This window comes from Zea mays, chromosome 3 (genome assembly GCF_902167145.1).
Source record: "Zea mays cultivar B73 chromosome 3, Zm-B73-REFERENCE-NAM-5.0, whole genome shotgun sequence".
NCBI classification, from domain to species: Eukaryota; Viridiplantae; Streptophyta; class Magnoliopsida; order Poales; family Poaceae; genus Zea; species Zea mays.
In genome coordinates, this window is record NC_050098.1 from 132,953,089 (window position 1) to 132,980,320 (window position 27,232).

A 27,232-nucleotide genomic window follows, 5' to 3' on the forward strand; every position below is an offset into this window, starting at 1 on the left:
GCACTTGCAGATTTTTGGACAGCAATACAACAGTTACTTGTTTTAATCATAACTTTTCAAATATTAATCCAACAATAGCAAACTAGGACTTTCTGGAAAGTTTAAAAAGTGAACTACACTTTACCATTTGTTAGAGTTAAATTAATCAAATGAGGGCTAATGAGTCGATTTAAAATTTTATTCAGGTCATTTCGTGCACTAAAATTACCACATACATTTAACAAACGTATTCACCACATAAATAACATCATCACACATGACCTCGACTTTAATCGCAGAGGAAGCGATGACTACTTCGGCATGTCACCACCTCTCTACCGCTCAAATCAATATTAACTACATTGATCGAACCTCATATCGCGCAATTCTTATAATTTACTATCTCAAATACAACCATAGCACAGCATGCACTTGAGACTCTTTGTTCAAGTTAACGTAATCACGACCACCATACACATGCGTACCACTTTTCCCTCCACGTACCTTTAATCTACGCCAAAAACATACTCGTGCACATACCTACTTACAAACCTATGCACAACGACAAAACCGACGACCATCTCACTACAACATCTAACAAGAGTTGTGAATAAATTCAAAAGGAGCATCTCACCACTTCACCACATCCATTCATCTCCTATATGCCCGCTAATTCATTTCTTGCGACATACTCACTCACAATCGGTCCTTACTACAGAAAACATACATATTTCTTATTCATGCACAGAACATAACAAGTCTTGAGATAAAATGTCATTATAAACACATTGCACATAATTGCATTACAAACCTACTTGTCCACTCGAAAACATCTATCCGAAGAAATGAACACAACCATACACTACGTGCGATGTGAAATTCAATGCACGCATAAGGTGTATTGACTCAACTTATAAATATAGAGGAAGTGATGACTACCTTGACATGTCACCACCTCTCTATATAAGTCAAAACAATTTCTACTATCGACTAAGAGTCCTAAGTATTAAACACATTATTACTTTCCACGCACAATAAACCTCAACTTAACACGAGTGACACCGATGGATATTAACTAAACCCATCATGCGCATAACCCCGTCTCGCATACAACCATATTGTGGCGTCCACTCGAGACACTACAGATTAACTTAACACAATTACCACTACAATGCACTTCGATATACATGTTCGACATCACAGTGCTTCGACAAACCCCACACTTCCAATCTACTTGTCACATCCAACCACACCACGTACCCACTGCATTCTCATGACCAATTTTAGCACAATTATTTATGACAATGTTTATAGACTAGACGGGCGAAACACCAAACTGATCCTTTGCACATCTCGTCTTCAAATACCAATAACATGTCACATAATTTATATTTTTAACCTACTCTAACCTACACCAACGATTAATACATAAAATATAATTATCTTAGACTAACTCATTAGCCGACTACAGAAACCACCAAGCATGCTTTACGCTTTATTAAATTTACCACATCTAACACACTGCTTTACGACGGAGTATTTTAACAAACAATTAATACATCCACGACCAATCCCTACGACGTATAAAAGAACTATCGCAGCCACACACACACACACACACACATATATATATATATATATATATATATATATATATATATATATATATATATATATATATATATATATATATATATATATATATATATATATATATCGGATCCAACAACAAAATAACACATCGGCTCACCACATCAAACCTTAGTCGTGGTTGCTGCACACGTGGCGCGGAGACGAACACGTTGTCGCGCACAAAGTGAAGGACGTGGCTCGCTGCTGCGATCCGTCGAGCACGCAAAGCGCGAGGCGAAGCACCATGCTGCCACTGGGCGTTGCTGGGTGAGGTTTGCTGCAGGAATTTGGATGGCACTTAGGCAGGGACAACGATGGCGCTGTGGAGTGGAGGGCAGAGCGGGCGAGGGTGCTAGTCATGGGGGGAGCAGCAACGAAGTTTAACGACGACGCAAGGCGAAGAACAGTGCTGCTGCGGGGAATCGATGACGCATGGTTTGTTGTGCATTTTGTCGAGCGCATAGCAAACATCAACGGTGCACTGTGCAGCAGCACGCAAGCAGGGGGGAACGGAGCTCGGACGCCGAGCGTCCACCATGGCAGGGACGCCGAGCTCGGCTCGATGAAGAGGAGTAGGGCCGGCAGAGGGAAACCACCAAGAAAAATTTCTGCGCCACTCTTGTTGCGTCCAAGCCAGAGAAAAAAAGGGTTGGGCACCGAGCTCCCTGGTGGCCTAGCTTGTGCACGACCGGGAGGAGGGGTCGGCTGGAGATATGGTAGCCAGGGGGGCTCGCGGCCATGGAAGTCGCAGGGGTAGAGAGGAGCTCGCCCGCGCCTAGGGAGAAGTGGACGACCGCCGGCCTGGGGGAGAGGCGCCATGGGAGGGGCGTGCAGAGCTGCTGCTCGGCCATGAAAGAGAGGGGAGCTCCCAGGGGGTAGCTTGCAAGGGAATGGAGGCTGGGGAGGAAGAGCTACTGCTCCCCTGCGGCAAGGGACATAGAGATATTTGGCTGAGTCGAGTAAGAATTAATTAGAGGACAACATACTGAGTATTCTGTGTGAGAGTACGGACCCGGATAAAATAGTCGGACATCGATCAAAGTCCGAGGAATCGGATTCAGACACAGCTCGACTAGCAACTGTCGAGCGTTTGATTAAATGAGCTTTAGACGAGATTTATAATTAGAGAATGATTAACGAGTCTGCATTCGTGCCAAGAATAAAAGTTTTAACATTCTCCAAAATTGGTTGTTTTCTCGCGATCGAATAATTCCAAATTCGGTGAAATGTGGATGAAAAATCTAGATAATCAGAGACATACGTGAGCGAGAATTAGACATTTTCACTAAGGATCCGAGATTATGATAAATCTCTCGACGTTACACGAAACTAACATCTGGAGTGTCACAACATCCATGGTCATTTGCCAACATAACAAATTAATATCAAATAATCACGATTTTTTTGCATAAAATATTGGTAAAAAGTAGAAGTCACAAGTCAAGTGAATATTTAGAGGATTCAAACCCAACCTTCCATGTAATACTCTAGGTTGGAAAAAATCGAGAGGTAGACCACCTTATGACACATATATAAAACCAATTTCTTTGGTGAAAATCCAATGGACCACACAAATGCTTTTCTGCAAGAAATAGTCCAAATTTGTGTTTTATGTATAGGAGTGGAACGACAAAATATGTAGAAATTTGTATGTGCTCTTGACATTTAAACTAGAGGAAACTCATGTTGCCATCCTCCTCTCCCTATCCATTTCTGGCACCTTACTAAATTGTTTTCAACTAACACCAAAACAATAAGTGCCAACTAACCTTGTGCTAGTAAATTGTCATGGCAAATCTGTTAGAACCAGACATTGCCTTGTCTTTATTGCAATCACAAACGATGAACGACGAACACCACGACGAGCACGGATAGAAAGAAGAAACACACACACACACACACACACGAGAGAGTGGATTGGTGCTGCCCAAATGTCGTAGCGGTTTTCGATTATCATTGATGAATATGTATCTATAGTGCATGGAAACAATCTTGGCTTGTAGCATGAGTCTCAAGCCATGCCATACACCGTGCACGATGTTGTTTTCACGCGGCGTGCGCTACATGTAGCGATGCCCACCATGGACTGAGAAACGATGCAGACCAAGCATGCCTCTGGCCATGTGTCTCCCCTAACCACCTAATGCAAGTGCTTGAATAAAATTACAAAAACACGCATCAATTTATGTCAACAAATGCCTCCTAAATTTGTTGCACCTTGATGATGCCTAGTGCTTTCCGTAGTTCTAGAATCCTCACCCGCCCTAGCGCCTTTATAAAGATTTTAGTGAGCTGCCCTTCCAACTATAAGACTATGGGGAGGCTACGCTAGCAAAAAACAAATTTTTCGGCTACATAGAACCAATACCTACTACTATTATAGGTCACAGGATTGCCATTAGACATGCAGGGCAGCGAAAGCCATCTCGATGTAGACGAACGCTAAGCAGTGTCGTGCATTCATAGACGTCCTTCACTTCCTCACATGGTTCATCCTAGTGCTTCAGATGTAGCACGTCAAAGGTATCCACATGTGTAGGGAGGAAGCACCACACACTGGACTGCTAGGTTCGCAATGGTGGTGTGGCGAGGGTGAGAGTGGCGCGGAGGCTGGTGTGCTAGTGGACGAATTAGGTTAACCCTAACCACGCCTCCACGCCTCATTATATAGGCGTCCTGATGGGCTTATGACTATGAGATCCATTAGAAACCCTAAAATCTAGTCTAATTCAGATCCTATTTGAATTAGGCTTCCTTCCCTTTAAGTGTGTGACCCTATAGGTTCATGTATATATAGGCATGGCCTGAGTACTCTTACTGAGCCCAATAATTGACATCAGCCTCTAGCAAGATATGTAAACTCCTATGTATACGTAAAGATCATATCAGATGAACCATCACAACATTACATACATGTTGTTTCCTTTATTTTATGATATTTGGTCTGGCTCTAAGCTAACCTCTCTTTCTCAATACTGTGATTTCGAATCCTTTCATAGGTTAACACTTTACCCTAGCACATTCATGCATTTCTTGATTCAGTCACTCGAGGGGCCCAAAGATATCTCCCTCACGTAGAGAGGGACAAATTCTGTCTTGATTGACCATGCCTCACATCATGCTTCATAACAAATCCAACACTACATTTATAACTACCTAATTATGGAGTAGCATTTGATAGTCCCTGAGTAGGTTAATTCACATCTTGAAAACATGCGTGTACATATTGTAAAAGAGAACTATTGTGGCGGAACCGCCTGAATTATTCCAGCTTAAGTGCCCAAGTCGCACCCTTAAAGGCAGCAACACACTTAAACCGGAATAACTCGTCAGTCCCTCAGATCTAGTCCGATAAAGCCACTTATCCAGGATCGAATACCACTAGCTCACTCGAAGGTGAGGCACAGAGAAATACAATAAAGCATAATACCATAAATTAAGAAAGTATCATTAGTGATTACATTATCGGAGTTTCAGAAATAATAACCATAAATTTTAATGAAGCGGAAATAACTAACGGAGAAAACCGAGTAACATGTTGAAGCCTGGCGACACTACTCCTCCTGGTCCTCTCCAGCGGAAGCAGTAACCCACTTGACCGTCTATCCCGGTGGCAGGGATGAAGCCAAGTCACACGATCAAGGAGGTACCTGCAAAAATTATGCCACAAGCAAGGCTGAGTATACTAATGCTCAGCTAGACTTACCCGGTGTGAGGAGTCTAATCCTCTACCTCTAGACCATGAAGTTGTTTGGCTGAGGGGTTTGGTTTGCCAAAAGCACTAGATGAGTCTAAAATCAAATTTTAGCTTTTCAAGTTCTAGGATAATAATTTTAGACTAGATGAGTACCTAGCTATTCATACATGGTATCAAACATTATATCAATCAACATATTTTGAAAGTAACCTCATTTCACTTCTTACTCGATGCAGCAGCATGGATCAAGCAGTCTCATTAGCTGCGAGAAGTAGACGATTCGAATCGAGTTTTAGCCTTGCAAGGTAAATCTAAACACACGACGTGGCGAGGCACTCCGTCCCCACACACATCAACCATCCCCATCGATTCCCTGTCAACAGAAAGGGGCTCACGCCTTGGCGTACAATGCCCCACTGACCCCGACTGACGTCGTGCAGTGACCGCACTTGTACCCACCATAACCGGAATGGGACACTACATCTTAGGTCGCGTGAGGAGGGCAATCTGCAGGCAGGTTCACTAAGGTACTAGGATTGCCGATTTACCATATTTCTCGGCATGTGTTTAGTACGTTCAAACGGCTGACACACGGTACCACACATTAATCCTTATTCCAATTTCCTTCTCGTTGACAACGCATCGCCATGGATCATTGTCCACAGACCATCATCATTCTGATATAAAAATGGCTACAACCAATTCTTGACCTCGCGCGAGTGCTAGAAAAATCACTCGATTTCTACCGAGATCCCTAATTAGTAAAGCAGCTACTCGACCTAGCATACTAGTATCCATCTCAAAAGGAATCCTGAGTTCATGCAACTAGGGTTTCAGGCAACTCCTACACTTAAGTGCACAGTACAAGCCTACAAACATTAAGTGCAGTAAAATAGCATATATAATGGTTATGCATAAAACCGGGGCTTGCCTGGAATTTAACACTAGATAGTGTCTGCTAGATGACGCTCGCTCGACGAGCATCCACTGGTTAAGCCCATTCTTCAGGTCGTCCACCAACTGCATCTTGTTGTTGGCACCACATCACTTGCACGCTCATCATCTCTCGGTCCTAAATGAGATGCAAGATGCATATGTATGAATATAATGAAAGTAGAACAAGATATTCAAAGACACAGTGGCGAACTAAACATTAAATTGGAAGACATCGTAAACAACCATATGCTAGTATTAGCTATCTACACTTCATCGACCGCACCACATCAACACCACTGGAAGGACGAAGATTAATACCTATAATTAACGAACACAACACGACATCACGAGTACAAGAATTTATCACGTTCACTTTAATCATCCATTAGTTACCTAACATTAAATTAGTTAAGTCCATAAGTGCGCTACGACTTATATATAGGCATACTTAGTTGACAAGGAACTAGACACTTATTTGGGCTTTACAATTATTCACTAGGCAAACACTTATTAGACCTTAACCAATTTAGTTCATTAATTTAGCGAGACATGTACTAGTTACCTATATACTTAGGCTTAATTATATTAGTTATATTATCATTACTGCGTGTTCAACCAAAATCAAAACGAGGAAACAGTCGACTCGAGCCAAACACAACAGAGTAGAGCAATCCACCAAACATAACAAAGTTAAGACAGTAGTACAACACTTGCTTGTTTTAATCATAACTCTTCAAATATTAAGGATAAAAGACAGTGTGTGCAAGGTCAAAAGTGCAAACACGACAGCTCTGTCCAGATTTGAACAGATTCAGACTTGCGACTTTGAAAATCCATAACTAGAGATTCATGCACCCAATTCAGGTTATCCCAGATTTTATAGAAAGATAATTAAATTGCCAACAAAACATTTTTAAACATCTTAAGGTGATTCAATATGCAATTAAGGATAAAAGACACTAGAAGACTTTGTTGTCCAGATTTGGACAGATTCAGTGTTCACACTTTAAACATCCATAACTTAATCTTCAGATCACCAAAAAGAGTGATCCAAGACTTTTTGGAAAGCTTAGCAAAAGTACTACATAACCTTTATAATCACCAAGAAGTGATTCTATGTTTAACTAAACCAAACAATTCAGTTTTCGAAATCTGTTCTGACAGTGGACAGAACACAGCAACCATTTTGTAAAATTCATAACTCTTAAACTATCAGGCCTATGGTCATGAAATTGTAACACAAGAAAGATAAGAAAAGCACCTACAACTTTCTTATAACGACCATGAACTGATTCTAACATTAACGTAAGCAAACAATGCAATCTCTGAAATCTGTACAGAAATTGGACAGATTCAGTTACTGAATTTGTGAGAAGCATAACTTCTAAACAATCAGACTTATGGCTGTCAAAATTTAACACAAGTCAGATAACAAAGTTATCTACAACTTTTCTATATGACTTTTCTACAGAAAACATGATTTAGTTCATTAGACAAATAGCACGGTGAAAACAGTGAGTGCAGCCCAAAACAGCAACTATATTTCACTTCATTTTCCACCTAGTCTTTACAATTACCATCCACTCGCTACTCTAGCTGTTTTAACACTTAACTATAGTTATTTAATCGATGGCGGGATGGCTACAAAGTCATGCCATCACTTCACCACACAATCCAATTTTACTAAACAATTCTGATCGAACTCGTCAACTGACCAATTGAATTCTAAACTATATTTTTTATCGCCGCTACACCACATATCACAACATAGGCTAATTTAATCATACTTCACATGACAATTTATACAGAGTCGCAGAGTAACAATAACAATAACACATAGGTGAGCGGCATTTCTTTATGACTTTCAGCTAAGCCTCCAATAGACGACATGATGACTACGAAGGCATGTCACCATTTCATCACACTCATTCATCTCCTATATGGGCACTAATTCATTTCTTGCGACATACTCACTCACAATCAATCCTCACTACAGAAAACATACATACTTATTTATGCGTAGAACATAACACTGCTTGAGATAAAATGTCATTATAAACACATTACACATAATTGCATTACAAACCTACTTGTCCACTCGAAAACATCTATTCGAAGCAATGAACACAACTGTACACTATGCGCGATGTGAAATTCAATGAACGTATAAGGTGTATTGACTCGACTTACAAATATAGAGGAAGTGATGACTACCTCGGCATGTCACCATTTCTCTAATTAAGCTGAGACAATTTCTACCATCGACTAAGAGTTCTAAGTATCATCATTACTTTTCACGCACAAATAAACCTCAACTTAACACCTGTGACACCGATGGATTTTTTTACTAAACTCATCATGCGCATAACCCCGTCTCGCATACAACCATATTGTGGCGTGTACTCGAGACACTTGATCCATGTAGCGCAACCATATATACGATGCACCAAGGCACACACACACATACGTGCACTAATTCAATCCTCACATCACTTGTATTTCCAAACTTACTCATCACATTAAACAAGCATGACACATCCATTTCTCTAAGCTCCCTATGCATCCATACATACACTCGTTGGCTTTTCAAACGCAAACACATCTATGCGTACCACTTTCTCCTCCATGAATTTCGATTCGCATACAACATATTCACACCCATATTCGCACATCGACCAATTTATACGAATCGTAAACCACCAATCTCTAACTCAAAATCACCATGCTTTTACTTCCCAATTCATGAACGCATACATGTTTATCATATGACCGAGTATTTCAACAAGCACTCTACAACATAGCCTCATCACGCATAATTTGTACTAAGAATCTACTTGACCACCCGAAGCGTCTACTCAAAATACTGAACACAACCTTACTACGACCTACCACCAAACATTTCAACCACATATATTCATTTCATTAATTGAGTCGATCGAGAGTGACATGCAACAGCTCACCATAAACAAACTCAATCGGTGTTTGTAAGAACGATGGTGATTCCGATTTGTGCATAGCTCCGCACATCTGACGAGCGTTGAGCAGCTTGCCTTCTCCTCCACACAAAACATGGGATTCCTCTCCTCCACAAAAAAAGCACACATACACAATTAATCACAGGAAAACAACGCCGATGTGGAATCGAACAAGGATCATCGCGGTCTCACCGGGGGTGAACGACGTCGATGTTGGGGCTGTGTAAAAAACAACAAACACCTGGTGAGCATCAACGGTGCTGCAACAACACATCTCCCTCTCAGGCATTATGTCGAACAACCTGCGCACGACGAAAAGGAGCAAGGGGAGGGGCTGTCCTGGGAAGAAGACAGAGGCGCTGTCCTTGGGATCCATGGGGAAGAAGGTCCCCAGTGTTGGCTGTGTGGGGAGGATGAGAGGAGTCCGGCTGGCTTCCATGGGAGATGTAGGGCGCAGGGAACAACAGGGGATGGCACCGCTGTTACTAGGGCCTGGATGCGAGCAGGGGTGGCATGCCCACGGAGAAGCTCCTGCGCGCTGGGGAGAAGGGCTCCCTGCTGCCGAACGTCGTGGAGAAGGGGGGTGCCATGGGCGACGGCGAGCTCACTGCTCGAGCTCGGACCAGAGAAGGTCCGCGCCATGGCTGGAGCAAAGGGGCCCGTGGCCAAGGGGAGAGCAGGGGTGAGAGAAGCTCGTTCGCGCCTTGGACAACAGAGGGAATCTGCCTGCTGGGGGGTTCATAGGGGCGCGCACCGGGGGAAAGGGTGGCTTCCTGCTGCCATGCCTGAAAGGGGCGCCATGGGGAGAGGTGGACGACCGTTGGCCTGGGGGAGAGGCGCCGAGCGCCATGGTGGCCGAGGGGAGGAGGGGCGCGGTCCCTGGGCAGAGAGGAGGGAGCCAGATGAAGGAGGAAGAAGGCCGGCTGCTGCCGCACGAGGGAGAAGAAGCTCCACGGGAGAGAAGATTGAGAGAAAAAGAAAGTGGCGACTAGGGGGTAGATGGATAAAAGCCAAGCAAGGAAGGAGCACCTCTATTTATAGAAAATTGCTAGGGTTAGGGTTTCTTAGTGGGCTGGGCTGGCTGGGCTGGCCCAAAACACTTAATCGGGTTGCGCTAATTATTTCCCGGAATAAAAATGCTCCTGCGAAATTCGTCTGTGCAGAGACAGGGCGAAATAGAGTTCGGAAGATCGGGCGATTAACTCGACCAAGAGTTTGATTTGACTTCGCTCGGCAATAATTCCCCACGCATTGTTCGAAAATAAATCGTCTTGAGATATGACCGGCTTTTGGATTTATGATTGAAGGAGACAAACCGCGACATTTAAAAAACATCGCCGATGTTGATTTTTGAATTCGGATCGAACACAGAGGTATTAAGCCGGGTCGGATAAGAATCTATTTGAGGACAACACATTGGAGATTCTGCTTGAGGATACGAACTCAGATTAATTTTTGGATATAGATCGAACATCGAGAAATTGGATTCGGACACAGCTCGACTAGCAAATGTCGAGCGCTTGATCAAATGAGCTTTAGACGAGATTGAAAAATTGAGATTGATTAGCGAGTTTGCATTCGTGCCGAGAATTAAAAGTTTTAACAGGCTCCGAATTCAGCCTTTTGTGAGACTAAATAACTCCGACTTCGGTGAAATGTGAATGAATAGTCTGGATAATCAGAGACATACGTGAGCGAGAAATAGAAATTTTCACTAAGCACCCGAGATAGGATAAATCTCCCGACATAACATGAAGTAGACACCTGGGGTGTCACAATTATATTACAAAACTCATGTTGGCCCACTCCAGCCTCATGTCATACATGCGCCTACATTATTAGTTTTACATCTTTACGTTCATGACTTGTGAAACATAGTCATCAACTAATACATGTGCTAGTCATCTAATATGACCAGGTACATCTTTTAGAATAACCATACATGTAAAGAATCTCACAAACAATTCCCATAATTGCTAATCAATCCAAGGTGCCTTTCATGGATATTCAATTAAGAAATATATCATCGATACAAAAAATATGTTCATCTCTATTATTATTTCTAGGGCATATTTCTAACACCAACGTGATCCACCTTCCTATCCTCAATGCATTCACGAATGAAGTGGTCAGACTGCTCCCAAGATATGCTTGTTGTGTTCATCATGCACTGGATTCTTGCTTAGAGTGATTGCGGACATGTTGTCCATGAGTAGCTTCACTAGTGCCTCCTTTGTTCCCAACAAATCACTCACCAGACGTCTCAACCAAATGCCTTGACAAGATGATAATGTTGCTGCCACATATTCAACTTCATGGATGATAGTGTTATAATATTTTTTATGAAGTCCAAGTGATCAGACTGCTCCCAATATAATATACAACACATGTGATGCTCTTTCTGTCTTTTGGATCACCAGCAAAGTAACTATCACTATACCCAACCAAAATGACTTTTAGTTCAACATCCCTTACATATCTTCACCCATACCCACTAGTTCCTTTTAAACACATTAGAATATGTTTCACAGTAGCCCAATGTTCCTTGCTTGGGACCTCCATAAATCAACTGACAACACCTACTGCATATGCATGGTCAAGTCTAGTGTTGGCAATGTACTTGAGATTCCCAATTACATTTTGATATGTAATTTATCCACAACTTCATCACCTTCCTTGGACTTGTAGAGTTGAGCCAAGCTTACATAGGTGTTGCATGCGTTACAATCCATCATTCCAAAAGACTTGAGTATCTTAACTGCATATGCACTCTGACTCAAAGTGGTTCCACTACCTCCTTGCTTCACTTCAATTCCCATGTAATAGCTGAGGAGACCAAGATCACTCATACTAAATCTTCTCTTCATCTCTTGCTTAAAATGATTAATGACACTAACATCTGGCCTAAAGATAATTAAATCATCAACATACATCCCCACAATCAAGAAAGATTTGCTATTGCTTTTCTTGTAAACATGTTCAAGTTTGCTTCTCATAAAACTAAGAGCAATTAACTCTTTGTCAAGCTTGGCATTCCAAGCCCTAGGTACCTACCTCAAACCATAGAGTGTCTTGTTTAATTTGAGCACTTTGTCTCCCTTATGAATCACGAACCGTAGAGGTTACAGCACAAACATAGTTTCATTTAAGTCGCCATTCAAAAATGCAGATTCCACATACATATGATGTACTTCCCATCCACCTTGTGCTAGCAAAGCTAGCAACAATCTCACTATTTCAATCTTGGCCACAGGAGCAAATACTCCATCGAAATCCACTCCTTGGTGTTGTTGAGCATAACCCTTTGCTACTAATCTTTCCTTATGCGTAACAATATTTCCCTAGGATTTTCTTAACTTTGAACACATATTTTAAACCTATGGCCTTATGCTTTGATGGTAGATCACACATCTCCCATGTTCTGTTGCTTTCAATGTGCTGCAGCTTAGCCTACATAGCTCCTCTCCAACACACCTCAGTCATTGCCTCCTCTACAGTTCTAGGCTCTTCTGTAGCAAATAGACACAACCCACTATACTCAAGACCATGTACCTATTATGTTGTGTCAAGCAAGTTTGGAATGGTTCTGTACATTCTTGGTACCCCATATGTATCTATAGAAGCATTTGCTGGTGGTGTTGCCCACTGAAATGTGCTGGTAGTGTTGACCCATGCGGTGTATTCAGTGGTGAGCCAAGAGTGCCTGTCTATACCACAATTGATGGAGTTGACACAACAGTCGAAGTTGGTCCATTCTCTAAAACTCCTGGTAGCTCATGCTCATTGATATAGTCTATTATCAGATAATGGTCAGTGACGACATAGGGGACTGTAGCTTCACCATCCTAACTGCAACTTACCTCCACCCATTTCCATCCTTACTTCTCATCGAATACCATAGCTCTAGTCACCATCAGCTTGTTAACTAGGTCATACACTCGGTATCCCTTTGTCCCCAGTTCATAACCAAGAAACACCCCTAGGACTAATATATCTATGCCAATTTTGTGGCACATGGTCCAACCTTATTGGCATAAGCAAGACATCCAAATGTTTGCAAGTGCCTTACACTTGGCTTCTTGCCAAACTAGGCTTTATATGGGGTCTTACCATTCAGACTCTTTGTTATTTAGCAAATATACTACTTCCTTCACGGCTTCCTACTAGAACCTCCTTAGCCCCTACAAACTCTTGAGCAAGCAATGTGCCATCTCCACGATTATATGATTCCATTGTTCTACTACACCATTGTATTGGGTAGACTACAGAGTTGTGGTGGTCTGATGCCATATTGATTATAGAACAATACAAACACACCTTAGTAGAACTCCTCCCACAATCTATTCTAAAACTATCATATGACATGTAGTCCCCTCAGTACATTATACTACAGAAATAGTTGATATTGCAACTTCAACTGATCTACGACATAGTGTGAAGTTATGTGATTGTTTTAGATTGAAATTGATCCCGTAAAGTGATGAACATGATAAATGGTGTTGTGCATATTTGTGGTTTTGATATTGATGTAACACACTCGTGTAAGTTGTGTTGCATGAGTTGATTTCGAGTGTGCTTGTCCATGGTTGCATGTATTGTTCAAGTGTAAGCATTGCTTGAGGCTCTCTTCCTTGGAACGTTGGATGTGCATGGGCTGGTGCTTGGCCAAAGAGGAACGTGAGGAAGGTTGTATTTTGCATTTTAGCCCTTTTTGTATAAGATTTTCACAATACTCCCTTTTTTATTTGAATTCAATTTTGTCAATGATTATGGCACTGAGGTTATTGTCTCGACACTAATATCGATGGCGTTAAGGTCCTTGCTCACTGTGGTGAGTGGTGCTTATGTGGCCAGAGGTCGATGCCAATGGTCATGGCACCGAGCTTAGCGCCATGGATTTAGGCGCTGACCCTGGGCGTCGTAGATCTTCGCGTTGAGCTTGGTGCCATGACCATTGGCCTTGAGCACCAATGTATAAATAGCACCCCCTCCAACATACGGTGTTCTGTTTATATCCGTCATCTCGTTTTTGCTCGTCCTCCCCATGCCATTCATCCTCCAAGATCAGCAGCGTTGACCTTAGAAACTCGTATTTGATCGTTTGTTCTTCGGTGGCAAGAAAATCTCACTCAGTGATTAGGTTTATTCGTGTGTCTGCCTTTGATTGTTAGGGTTAAGGATGTGAACCATTTCTAATTTTTTTATTATCAAATCGTAGAATGTCTAGGCATGGTAAAGCTGCTAAACCAAGGTAACCATTGTATATAATACATCATCAAATCGTAGTGATTCTTATAAAAACATATTGAAATTTAGGAAGGGTCCATTGACCAAAAATTCCTTCAACTCGCTGCCTCTTCCAAGTGGAGTTCAGTGTCTGTGTTTTTCAAGTGATCCATGCAAGGATGCCAAGTTCGAGGAATATGACACGTACAAGCAGAGGTATTAGATTTGTGCGAACTATGTTTTTGAGTCAATGATTGCTCATCGCCGCATTAACTTGATGGTGAGACTTTTATTTCCTAACATTTATCGCTTTTAATACCAAGCAATGCATGTTTTATTTGGCACCTAACAAATGTATGCTTTGTAAAATCCACTGCTCGGTGATTTTGAGCAAAGGATTGACACTGAGATACCTCAGAAAGACAAGGAGTGGATGGAGGAGATAAAGAAGTGGGATGCAGAGGACAAGGTGAAAATGCAGAAGAAATAAGAGGAGCTTGCGGCCGAGCAACAACAGGCAGAAGAGATGGAAATGAGGCATGTTGCTATGTATAGGGAGGAAAATGAGAAGAACCTTGAGCCTGCATACCGTTCGAAGGAAGCAATGGAGGAGAACCCTAATTCTTTTAGGAAGGGAAAGTGGCCTCATTGCACTCACTAGTCTTGGTGCAAATGAAACTTACTAGAAGGGATCTATGCCAAAGGGATATCCTTAGGAGAATCTGGCTCGAGCTCTTGAGGCCCACAATCATCACCTAGCTCAGATAATTGGATCACATTGGGGGCAGATTGAGCAACATGCACGGTGGGCGCGACCTCCACAGCACAATCAAAGCTTTCCTCTTCAAGGCGATGATCAACTATGACCCACCGCATCACTACATTCAAAACTTGCAATTGGGTCTTCATAGTAGATCAAACATAATTCTCCCATTCCTCCTAACACCTAATTGGGATGACACGTCTTATAACGTTTGGTGGAGGAACTAGTTTAAGTACACCCTGAACGACAATGTCATCATTTCCATGACAACCTAGATCTGCCCTAGACTTTGCAACCAACTCACTAAAGGAGGGTCTATCTGTAACACCCCAGGTGTTACCCAAAGCCCTGGCTCAATACATGCACCTATGACCTATTATCACATGTGTTTAAGTGGGAAGAAGGGGCACCAAAACTTTAGAAACCATGGCTTAATTAAGTGATGATCATGACAGAAGGAATACCCTAGCTTTTCATGTATCTTCACCTTGGAAAAAGATGCTCAAACCCTAGACCCCCTCTTGAGCCATTAGACCCCCAAGCATTGGACTAGTGGGAAAACTATGCAAATGACCAATTCATGACTTAAACCTTTTACCAAGGTTGAAGTACATTTATATATCTACAAGAAAGAGTAAGGGAGTTATTCCAAAAAGATTCCACAAAATTCCCAAATTAAGCACCCAAGTGAAGAGCACTCAAGAGCAACCAAATTTCCTCTAAGTTAAAAATCAGCCCCCTTCTAAAGATTAGAGTTGTTCACTTAGTTGCTGGCGCCAAATCCACATGGTCCAATTGACAAAAAGGAGCCAAATTACCCAAGGCACACCCCTGAAAATTTTGAAACCAAACCAGAACCATTTGACATGGTTTGACACCAGTTTTGTCTCGGGTTGAACAGTGCCGACAACCCTGACTTGGCGCCACCATATCTCCCAAACCAGACCCAATCTTCCCTTAGAACTCACATGAACTAGGTAGCCCTAGGTGCAGAGAAGAGATCTTACAAAAGTCTTATGGCAAGATTCGCACGTTTGGCTGTTTAGCAAGAGCTAGAACTCGAGTAGAAAGAAACGGCCACGTGTTCGACGTGCCCTGGCAATCCAAGAGCACACCCCGGCGCTTGGCCCAGCGCGCGCCACACCGCGCGACGCCTAACCCTGTGCCCACGCCCGCGCCTATAAAGCCAACCAAGGCCTTGACCGTACACCCCCGCTCGCTCTCAGCCCCGCCCAAGCGCAAGTTCACCGGACCTCGCTCTGTGCACGGCGTGCCAGCGGCCGCCCGAGCCCCGACCACCGTGGACTAGCCACTCCAGCCCTTCTCCACCCCATCTAATCCCTCGGCTAGCCTCCCCGGAACTCAGTGAAGCTCCCCGAGCCCTCGGACCAAGCACCACATCACCGGAGGTGCCGGATTGACGTCGTCGGACTTCGTCCGACCGCCATCGCACGTAGACCGAGCTGCACGGTGAGCCACTCTTCGATTCCTTGCGCCTACAGCACCACTGACCTCCAGTGAAGCTCCATGTGCGGTTTGATTGAACTCTACCACCGTGGGCAGGTCGGAGCACGCATTGCCGACGAGCCCGACCGCCTGCTCACGCGGCCAGCCCTACTCCGGCCATCACCGCCGGTGATCCGCCCCTCGATGCGATCGCCAAGAGCCGCCGGATCTCATCCGACCCTCCACGGGACCTCTCCCACCGACGGTAAGCCGCGCCACCGCTTTTTCTCTCTGCGACTACTGTTCCGGCGAGGAGGGAGCTCGGGTTAAGAAAGGGAAAAGCCAGGGAGTTATTCGTGAAGTCAGTGACTCGATTAAACAGTTCCCTAGGGGCACGGTTTGAACGGTTTAGTTAAGGAGGAACCCAGGGACCTCGGTGCAAAGATTTTTTCCTTTAAACTTTAAGAATTATTCTCTTTAAATAAGCAGAGAACTAGAAAAATTTATACACTGAGTTTTATTCAACCAAAAATTGTCAAACCAATTTTGCTAGGACCTAGATATTGTGAACTACCCAGCAAAAATGATAAACACCATGGTTTTAGTAAAGCTTTTTAGAGTTCGGATTTAAACAAGTATACTACCCAAACCTTAATAAACAGAGGAAAAATAGATAGCCTTTTAGACTAGGGTTAAGAAAAATTGGAGGGATACTTATCTAGCAAATACACTGTTTAAAAATATTAAGCTTCCTAGTATACTAGATTAAGGAGAAGTTATCCATTAAGACTTATATTGGCCCAAACCTTAAGAAAATGAAAATAGGGATTTAAAATAAGGACCAGTAGGTAACCACATTTTTCCTAGCTTGCTCAGGTAATAAAGTTTATGAGAAAAATTTGTTGAGCCCTAATCCAGTGCAAAAAAATGCACCACCTTTTATTTAATAAAAACAGTGAGAACTTAGAAAAATCCTAGAAAATAACCCTAAGGAGGAACCACCCCAACCTTAGGAATAACTACTATTATGCTAGTATAAATCTAGGAAAAATACAAGTTCTATTATTTGATATTTTTCAAATAGCAAGTTAGTTATAAGTGTCTTTTTGGCATTAAACTTTAGAAAATCACAACTGAATAACCATTAAGTCACCTTCTGTGATTTTTGGCACAAAAGCATGTTGTTACCCATAGATACCAGCAAAAATAACTTTTAGTGCAGAAACCCCACCCAAATGAGAGTTGTAGTACGAAGTGACCATCTACCGTAAATTTTGTTATTTTTCCTAGAGTTTATCCTATTTATTCTTAGCCTCAAATTTATAGACTAGACTACAGTGACCAATGTTAACCCACTGTAATTTTTACACAATTTTTGGAGAAGTTTAAGTCACTAGGGTAGTTTAAACCCTCCTTAAAAGCATAAGTAGAAAATGAAAAGAGAATTAGTGGAAGGAAAGGATGTTACACACGCCCCTACAACCAGACCTCCCTAAATGCCCACTAAAACTTTGGGGATGACCAAAAATCTTAATTCCACTCAACACCTAGACCAGGTAAGTATAAAACACTAAGAGCATCGTACGATAAAGAAACCCTAGTTTACCCACTGCCTTAGTGTTGTCTCACCAAACATCGTGTTTACTAAATTTGCATATCATTAACATACATGTATCTTATTCATTGCATTTGATAGATTGTAACCTCGCTGACGGAGAGTACGTACTCATTCCGGAGCAAGGAGTTGCTCAGGAGGGAGTCCAGGAGCCAGCACCAGAGTCTACCACTGAGGATCTCCCTGCCCCAGCTTTTGAAGGCAAGCCCTGGTTTTATGCATAACCGTTATATATGCTATTTTACTACACTTAATGTTTGTAGGCTTGTACTGTGCACTTAAGTGTAGGAGTTGTCTGAAACCCTAGTTGCATGAACTCAGGATTTCTTTTAAGATAGATACTAGTATGCTAGGTCGAGTAGCTGCTTTACTAATTAGGGATCTCGGTAGAAGTCGAGTGATTTTTCTAGCACTCGCACGAGGTCAGGAATTGGGTGTGTCCATTTTTATATCAGAATGATGATGGTCTATGGACAACGATCCATGGGGATGCATTGTCTATGAGATGGAAAATTGAAATAAGGATTAAGGTGTGGTACCATGTGTCAAGCTTTTGAACGTATTAAGCACATGCCGAGAAATATGGTAAATCGTAAAGCCGAGTACCTGAGTGAACCTGCCCGCGGATTGATCTCCTCACGCGACCTGAGACGGCGTCTCCCATTCCGGTTATGGTGGGTACACTACAGGAATCAGGAAGATTCCCGTCGGCCATTTTAATTCTCGTCGGCCTTTGCTCGGGCCGACGGGAATTAGGTAACTCCCGTCGGCTTAAAGCCAGCCCATGGGCTTTATTTTAACTCCCGTCGGCCCAGCCGCCAGCCAATGGGCTTTATTTTAACTCCCGTCGGCCCAGCCGCCAGCCGACGGGAATTAGTTAACTCCATCGGCCCTGACGCCAGCCGACGGGAATTAATGCTTTATGTGCCGGCGGTCATCCCGCGCGGCTAATTTCCTCTCTTCTCTCGGTTTCCAAACCACGTACGCCGCCGCCGGAGAAACGCCCGCCCCCGACGCCGGCTGCCGCCCACCACCGCCCCGGTCAGCCGCCCCGCGGCCTAGGAGCGCGCCCGCCACCGCCCCGGGAGCGCCGCCCGCAACCGCCACCGCCCCGGAGCGCCGTCCGCCGCGCCGCCTCCGCCCCCGTAGCGCCGCCTGCTGCCCGCCCACGCCCCCGGAGCGCCGCCCACCCACGCCTCCGGAGCGCCGCCCGCTCCCGGAGCAACGACCGCCGGTCCTGGAGCGCCGTCTGCAGCCCGTCCCCGTTGCGCCGCCCGCCCCCGAAGCGTCGCCCGCTGCTCGCCGCCACCAACGCCGCCGCCGCGGAGCGCCGCAGCCACCCCGGACCGTTAAGGTATATTATTGTTTGAATTATTTAATGTAAATGTGAGTGTTATTGTTAAATGTGTGTATAAATGTTTATTTTTGTTGGTTTTTTATGGCCGACGGGAGTTAACTTTCATGTGATTAGAGTTAGTTTAGGGTGTGATTAGAGTGTAATTAGAGTTAGTTTAATATAACATGTGATTAGAGTGTGCATAGAGTTAGTTTAATATCACATGTGTACCTTGATGTTACGTATAAGTATTAATTCTATTATTATAATAAATTTAACTTATTCTATTAAATTGTTGAATTTGATGTTATTTATTGAATAGATTTAACTTATCATATCAGGTTGTATGAAGGTTTCGCTATTGGTAAATTTAATGTTATTTATGTATATAACTATATATTTATGTATATATAGTTTTTATGTATATATAGTTATTTATGTATATATATATATAGTTTTACTACTTACCTGTAGATGTATGTGTTACGTTTAGAAACGTGATATTGTCTCACACACTCTTTACTCGTACACACAGCCGCAATAATGGGTGATAGACGTGATTGGATGTATGAAGGTTTCAAGAAGGGTGGGTGTCACACAAGTGAATGGTTTGCCAAGACGCAGATGTTTCTGGACCATGCAGCTGCTTTGTCACAAATAGATAATATTAGGTGTCCATGCAATAAATGTAGAAATATGACGAGCCACACCAAGAGGCAGGTCACACTACACCTGTGCTCGCATGGTTTCGTGCCAGGCTATAAGGTCTGGTATCTCCATGGTGAAGATGCTAAACGAGCAGCAGAAGTAGAAGTTGATGACGGTGAAGATGATGTTGATAGGATGGACCAGATGCTTGAGGATCTGCAGCCTGAACTGGCACCAGATCATCATGATTCACCTACACCGGAGGTTTAGAAGTTCTTCGACCTACTTAAAGCGTCAGAAGAGCCTCTTCACGAGCACACTAACGTGACCGTGCTCGAATTCGTGACCCGACTGATGTCAATCAAGTCCAAGTTTGCATTTTCAATTAATTGTTACAAGGAGCTTGTGGATTTGATTAGCGAGGTTCTTCCTACGGGTCACAAGATGCCCAAAGACATGTACCAGTCCAAAAAAATTGCTTGAAGGTCTTGGTATGGAGTATGAGAAGATTGATGTTTGCCAAGACAACTGTATGCTTTTTTGGAAGGAACATGGCAGAGAACAGAAATGCTTAAAATGTGGGAAGTCGAGGTACGTGGAGCATGTAAATGAAGATGGGGAGAAGGTGGTGACAAAGGTTGCACATAAACAGCTTCGGTACATGCCTCTCACTCCTAGAGTGAAACGTTTGTTTCTCTCGAGGAAGACCGCTATGCACATGAGGTGGCATAAAGATTGTACGGACAGACAAGATGGGTTAATGGTGCACCCGTCAGATGGTGAGGCTCTTGACAAATTTGATCTAGATTTTGCCAGCGATGCAAGAAACGTTCGTATCGGCTTGGCAACTGATGGTTTCACGCCGTTCAATATGACCGCTGCGTCGTATTCATGTTGGCCTGTCATTGCCATACCGTACAACCTTCCACCTGCTCTTTGCATGAAATATGAGTTTATGTTCCTATGTCTTGTTATACCTGGGCCTGAGCATCCTGGCGTACGCCTCAATGTGATGCTTCAACCACTGATTGAAGAGTTAAAGAAGCTATGGCAAGGTGTGGAAGCCTATGACTGCTTCAAGAAGCAGAAATTCAATCTTTGTGTTGCATATCTGTTCTCGGTTCATGATTTTATGGCGTATGGTATTTTTTCTGGATGGAGCGTGCATGGTAGATTGACGTGTCCTTATTGTGCTAAAGATACAGATTGTTTTTGTCTTAGTGCTGGTGGCAAGATATGTTATTTTGATTGCCATAGATGTTTTCTACCCTTCAATCACCCCTTCAGAAGGCAGAGAAAGGAATTTAGGAAGGGCACCATTGTCACGAAGGGACCGCCCAAGCGACGTAGTGGGATAGAAATTACAGAAGAGCATATGAAACTTGTCCTAGACGAGAGTGGGAAAAGGTATCAAGGTTTTGGTGAGGAGCATAACTGGACTCACATATGTGGCTTGTGGGAGCTTCCTTATGCTAAGTCATTGATTTTGATGCACAACATCGATGTCATGCATCAAGAGAGTAACTTTTGCCAAGCCCTCATAAATACATGCATGGATTTCCCTGATAAAACGAAAGACAATGACAAGGCACGAATGGACTTAGCAGTGATATGTGATCGTCCAACCCAAGTGCTTAGAGAAAACGGAGGCAAACCAAAAGCTGACTATTGTCTGAAATCTAAGCAACGGAAAGAAGTGATGAAGTGGATGAAGGATATTAAATTCCCCGATGGTTATGTCGCTGGTTTTAGAAGATCTGTGAACTTGAAGACAATGAAGATGAATGGACTGAAGAGCCATGACTTCCACATAATTATGGAGAGGCTCATGCCTGTAATGTTTCGTGGGTACATTTCCGAAGCTGTGTGGAAAACGTTAGCTGAAGTTAGCTATTTCTACAGACAGTTGTGTGCTAAAGAAATCAGAAGAGATGTGATGGAACAGCTGGAGAAAGAGGCACCGGTGCTTTTGTGCAAATTGGAAAAAATATTTCCACCGGGTTTCTTCAATCCTATGCAGCATCTCTTTATACATCTTCCATATGAGGCTAAGGTCGGTGGTCCTGTTCAGTATAGGTGGATGTTTCATATAGAAAGAGCATTAAAGAAGCTTAGAGCAATGGTGGGCAATAAGGCAAGAGTTGAAGGATGTATTGCGGAACAATTTAAACTAAAGGAGGTAGCACACTTCACAAGTTGTTACTTTGCAGAAGAACATAATGTATTTGCTCGAAAGAAAAGGTACCATTATGATGAACGAGAGATGCCTCCGTGTAGTGATCTTTCGATTTTTCAGACAAACGGCAAAGCCGTTGGTCCACCCAAGGCATATCACCTCAGTATGGAAGAACGGAAGTCTACTTTACTGTACATGTTCACGAATATGCCTGAGGTGGAGAAATACTTTGTGTAAGACTTGTTTTCTTAAACTGTTCATATGTGAATTAGTTTATGTTATCAAATATCTCATGTCATACAATAATATTTGACAGCGAGTTTGATGAACAAAACATGAGGTGTCTCGGTAGGCCAACAGCGAGAGACATAGACAAATTGTGACGCGATGGTATGCATGGGCGACCTAATTTCATTATATGGCTTTGGGACCGTGTAAGTCTTAATTATGTGGCTCCGAGAGCTAATTTCATTTAACTAATATTACAGAATTTCCTAATGCTTTGTGGCATGATTGACAGTTTGGGGAGGAAATGAATTTGAATGATGACTTACGTCAGTTATCTATTGGAAGCGTAACTGCCAAAAGCTATGGACGTTACGACGTCAATGGATATCGCTTTCGTTCAAGCATTTTCGAATCAAGTCATCCTATGGCCGCCACTCAATATAGTGGAGTCGTTACTAGGGCAACCGACATGGAAGGACACGAAGCCTGCTATTACGGGAAAATCAAAAATATAATCGAGATTACATTTGCTGGAAATAAGCCTTTAGCGCTAGTTTTCTTTGAGTGTAAATGGTATGACCCGAAGTATTATAGGACCGAATTTGGGATGACACAGATCCAACCTGAGAAATTGCTTCAAGGACACGACACGTATATCCTTGCCCATCAAGCAGACCAAGTTTATTTCTCGACATATCCATGCAAAAAGTTGTCTAAATGGAGGGTTGTGTACAATGTAAATCCCCGCGAACGCCTATACACTCCTGGTGAGGACGAATATCAAATTGGTCACCTTGAGCAGGTTGATGAGGTGTTTCAAGAAGAAGAGTTGCCAACTAGTTTTCATATTGATACTGCACCGGCATTAGATTCACTAGTTGCAGACGTTAACGACTTAACTTTTCCCGAGAGACGGAGAAGACAACCTGTTAGGAGAAAAGTTACATGGCGACCTCTGCATAGAAGAGAACAAATAGATCCTGATTTTGATGATATTTAACAAGTAAAGTTGTTTTGTTATTTCATTTGTTTATATTTTAAGTATTATGTCATTTTTGATGCACTAATGAATAATTTCTTATTTTTTATGCAGGATGCCGCCAAAATCAAAGAAGTCAGCGAAGGGGTTGTTCAAGGGCCTGGGCCTTTTTCAGGGCAGTTCTTCGAGCAGCAGCAGACGTTAAGAGCTGTTGAGCGCGGTACATGGAGATGAGGTAACATATCTTGTACAAATAAATTTGTTTACATATTTACAAATAAATCTTGAGTTGTATGTACCAGGATGAGCAGCACACTAAGGAGCAGCACATTGAGGAGGAGGAGCACAATGAGGCTGAGCAGCACAATGAGGAGGTGGAGCACAATGAGGAGGTGGAGCACGTGACATGGGACCAGGCCGCACAGCATCACCAGCCATGGGACCAGTGGGACCACCAAAGAGAGCAGCAATAGGCGTGGGACCAGTGGGGCCAACAGGGCGAACCGGCTGACAACCCGATGGATGATGGCTCGGGAGGCTCTTCAGCGACACGCACACGTCGCTCAAGAAAAAGCCACTCAGTAAAGCCTCTTCACGCGATAGAGCGAGAGGCTGATAGGACTTTAATCATGCCACATGGAGATCGGTGAGTGTAATATATTAACTTATCTAATATAACTATTATGTGTATTGTTAATGTTTTTGTGTAATGCAGGAATTGGGAGGACCTGTCCTTTGACGGCAAGGGACACCACACTCAGGTTAACCTTACGTTGGGTTCTCTTTGCCGCCTTCACTACCCTGGTATAGTGAAGGTGTCAAACGGTGATACCGAGGATGAGGTGCTCGTCAGTACCTGGGATGAGTACAAGTTTAAAAAGGAACGAAACCACACCGACAGACAGGGACTTGTGCGTAATGACTTTTGGGTATGAATTCATTATTATTTTTGTTATGTTTCTTAATATTGTAAATCTATGACTTATACCATTGTATTTGTATTCTTTATGTTGTAGCTTCGATATCGGTTGCCTGACGGAGAGGATTACATGGGGCACACTGAACGTGTCTTGCAAAACAATGCAAAGAAGCTGGTGAAGGATGCCATATACTATGCGAGAATTCAGGCCACAAACCTGTATTTTCAAAAGCATCCGGAAGAAGCAGGCCCCTTGAATAAAAAGGAAGGGTCCTCAAAGATATATTTGACTGAGGATCAATATCGTGAGGTTAGTATTCAATTTGTTTTACCCTTTATATTTATTGTTGTGATTGATATAATATGTAACATTGTGTGTGTGCAGGTGATGGTTCCATGGATGGCACCCGTGCCTGATGCGTACTATGCTTGGTGTCGATATTGGGCTTCCGAAGGCTTCCAGAAAGCTTCAGCGCATCACAGACAATGTCGAGGAACCAATCCTAACCACAAGTTTGGCGGTGACGACATGATACGAAAAGCTAAAAGAATGGTAAGTTTGATCTTTCTATGTCGATCAACAAATAATACGATTGCTTATGAATGTTTTTTGTTTATACAGGAAGCTATGAGTGGCCAAAAGCCTAGTGACATTGAGGTCTACCAGGAGGGCCACAAAGGACTAGACCCGAACAACCCTGACCAGCTCTGCAGCCAGACAGCCACGGATCGCTTGGTGAGTTTTGGCTCAAAAGTTCAAACGTTCAAAGTATATAAATTCCTGCATTTGTAAGGTTGTGAATGATGTATAGGCGGCATATGGGGAGGAGATGGTTCGTTGCCATGGCCTTGACTTCGACTGGCGCCATGAACCGGTGGATCCCTCGGTGGTGTACGCAAGTGGTGGTGGCAAAGCGCATGGACGGTAAGCTCTAACTTATGAAATTATATGGTTGACACTAAATTGATTATGCAGTAATCACATTTTTTGAATCACTTATAGATACGCACTCTTCGACGGATTCATTGACTCGTCGTCGGTGAGATCTCAGAGGACGGGTTCATCTTCCCGTAGCTCATGCTCTCGTCGACCGAACGAGCAGGAGTTGGAGATTATGAGGATGTGTGAAGAGATGAGACAACAACGCGAATTTATGGAGGCTTGCAATGCACATAACCAAGCGATGTATCAAGTGAGTACACATAATCCGAACTCTAAATTATTATATTTCAATACAACATATTTAGTGGTAACACATATGTGTTTAACAGTTAATGCAGCAACAGGGCATGGCAACAAATTTTCCACCGCCACCACAATGGAGCCAATTTGCAAACACACCAATTCCACCACCACAGTTCACCACACCTCCGACACATATACCTGCACCTGGAGATAGGGTATGTTTGATAACACTCGATTAATTTATACACTTGTATACTTCTTGATATTTGCATTTAATGTGTTGATATTTGCTAACTTGCATAGGTTACGCCTGAAGCAGGTGGTATTGGGTCTGATCCAGCAGTAGGGACTGGATTTGTTGACTCGCTCTTCACGTTCCCTCCTCCTGGTGGTGGTGGCGGCAGCAGTCAAAGCTCTAACCACCCAAGTGGTGGTTATCTCTAAACACTTAAACTTATGTTTGAAATGTCGTACTCGTTGGTGGATGTTATGTTTCAATACTATGTCGTACTCGTTGTTGGATGTTGGTGGATGTTATGTTTCAATACTATGTCGTACACGTTGGTGGATGTTTTAATTATAAATGCAAGTGTTTATGTCTAAATGCATGTGTTTGTGGATGTCGTATCTCTACATGTGTTTGTAATGTGGCTGTTGTATGTGATTTATGTTATGTTTGATATATGTTATGTGTGCAGAAATAGTGACATAATTTAGTGTTGTTTTTGTAGTAGTATAGGGTAATTCCCGTCGGCCCAGTTAATTCCTGTCGGCTATGGTCGAACCAATGGGAATTAATTACTAACTCCCGTCGGCCCAGTTAATTCCCGTCGGCCACGTAGGGCCGACGGGAATTAATTAATAACTCCCGTCGGCCTGGGGAACCGACGGGAATTAATATGTGATGCCCGTCGGCCAGCAAAACCGACGGGAGTTAGCCTTAATTCCCGTCGGCCACTATCTAGCCGACGGGAATTAATTATTCCCGTCAGCCGCCGACGGGGATAACATTATCCCCGACAAGGGACGCCTGTCGGCCTGAAACCGACGGGAATAAGCCCTAAACCGACGGGAATTACTTATTCCCGTCGGTTTAGGGCTTATTCCCGTCGGTTTCAGGCCGACGGGAATTAAGTGAATTCCTGTAGTGGTACAAGTGTGGTCACTGCACGACGGCAGTCGGCGTCAGTGAGGCATTGTACGCTAAGGCGGTGGGCCTCTTTCTGTTGACGGGGAATCGATGGGGACGGTTGATGTGTGTGGGGACGGAGTGCTTCGCCACGTCGTGTGTTTAGATTTACCTTGCAAGGTTTACAAACTCGATTCGAATTGTCTGCTTCTCGCACCTAATGAGACTTCTTGATCCATGCTGCTACATGGAGTAAGAAGTTGAATGAGGTGACATTCAAAAGATGTTGATTGCAATAATGTTTGATACCATGTATGAATAGCTAGGTACTCACCTAGTCTAAAGGATTATAATAAAACTTG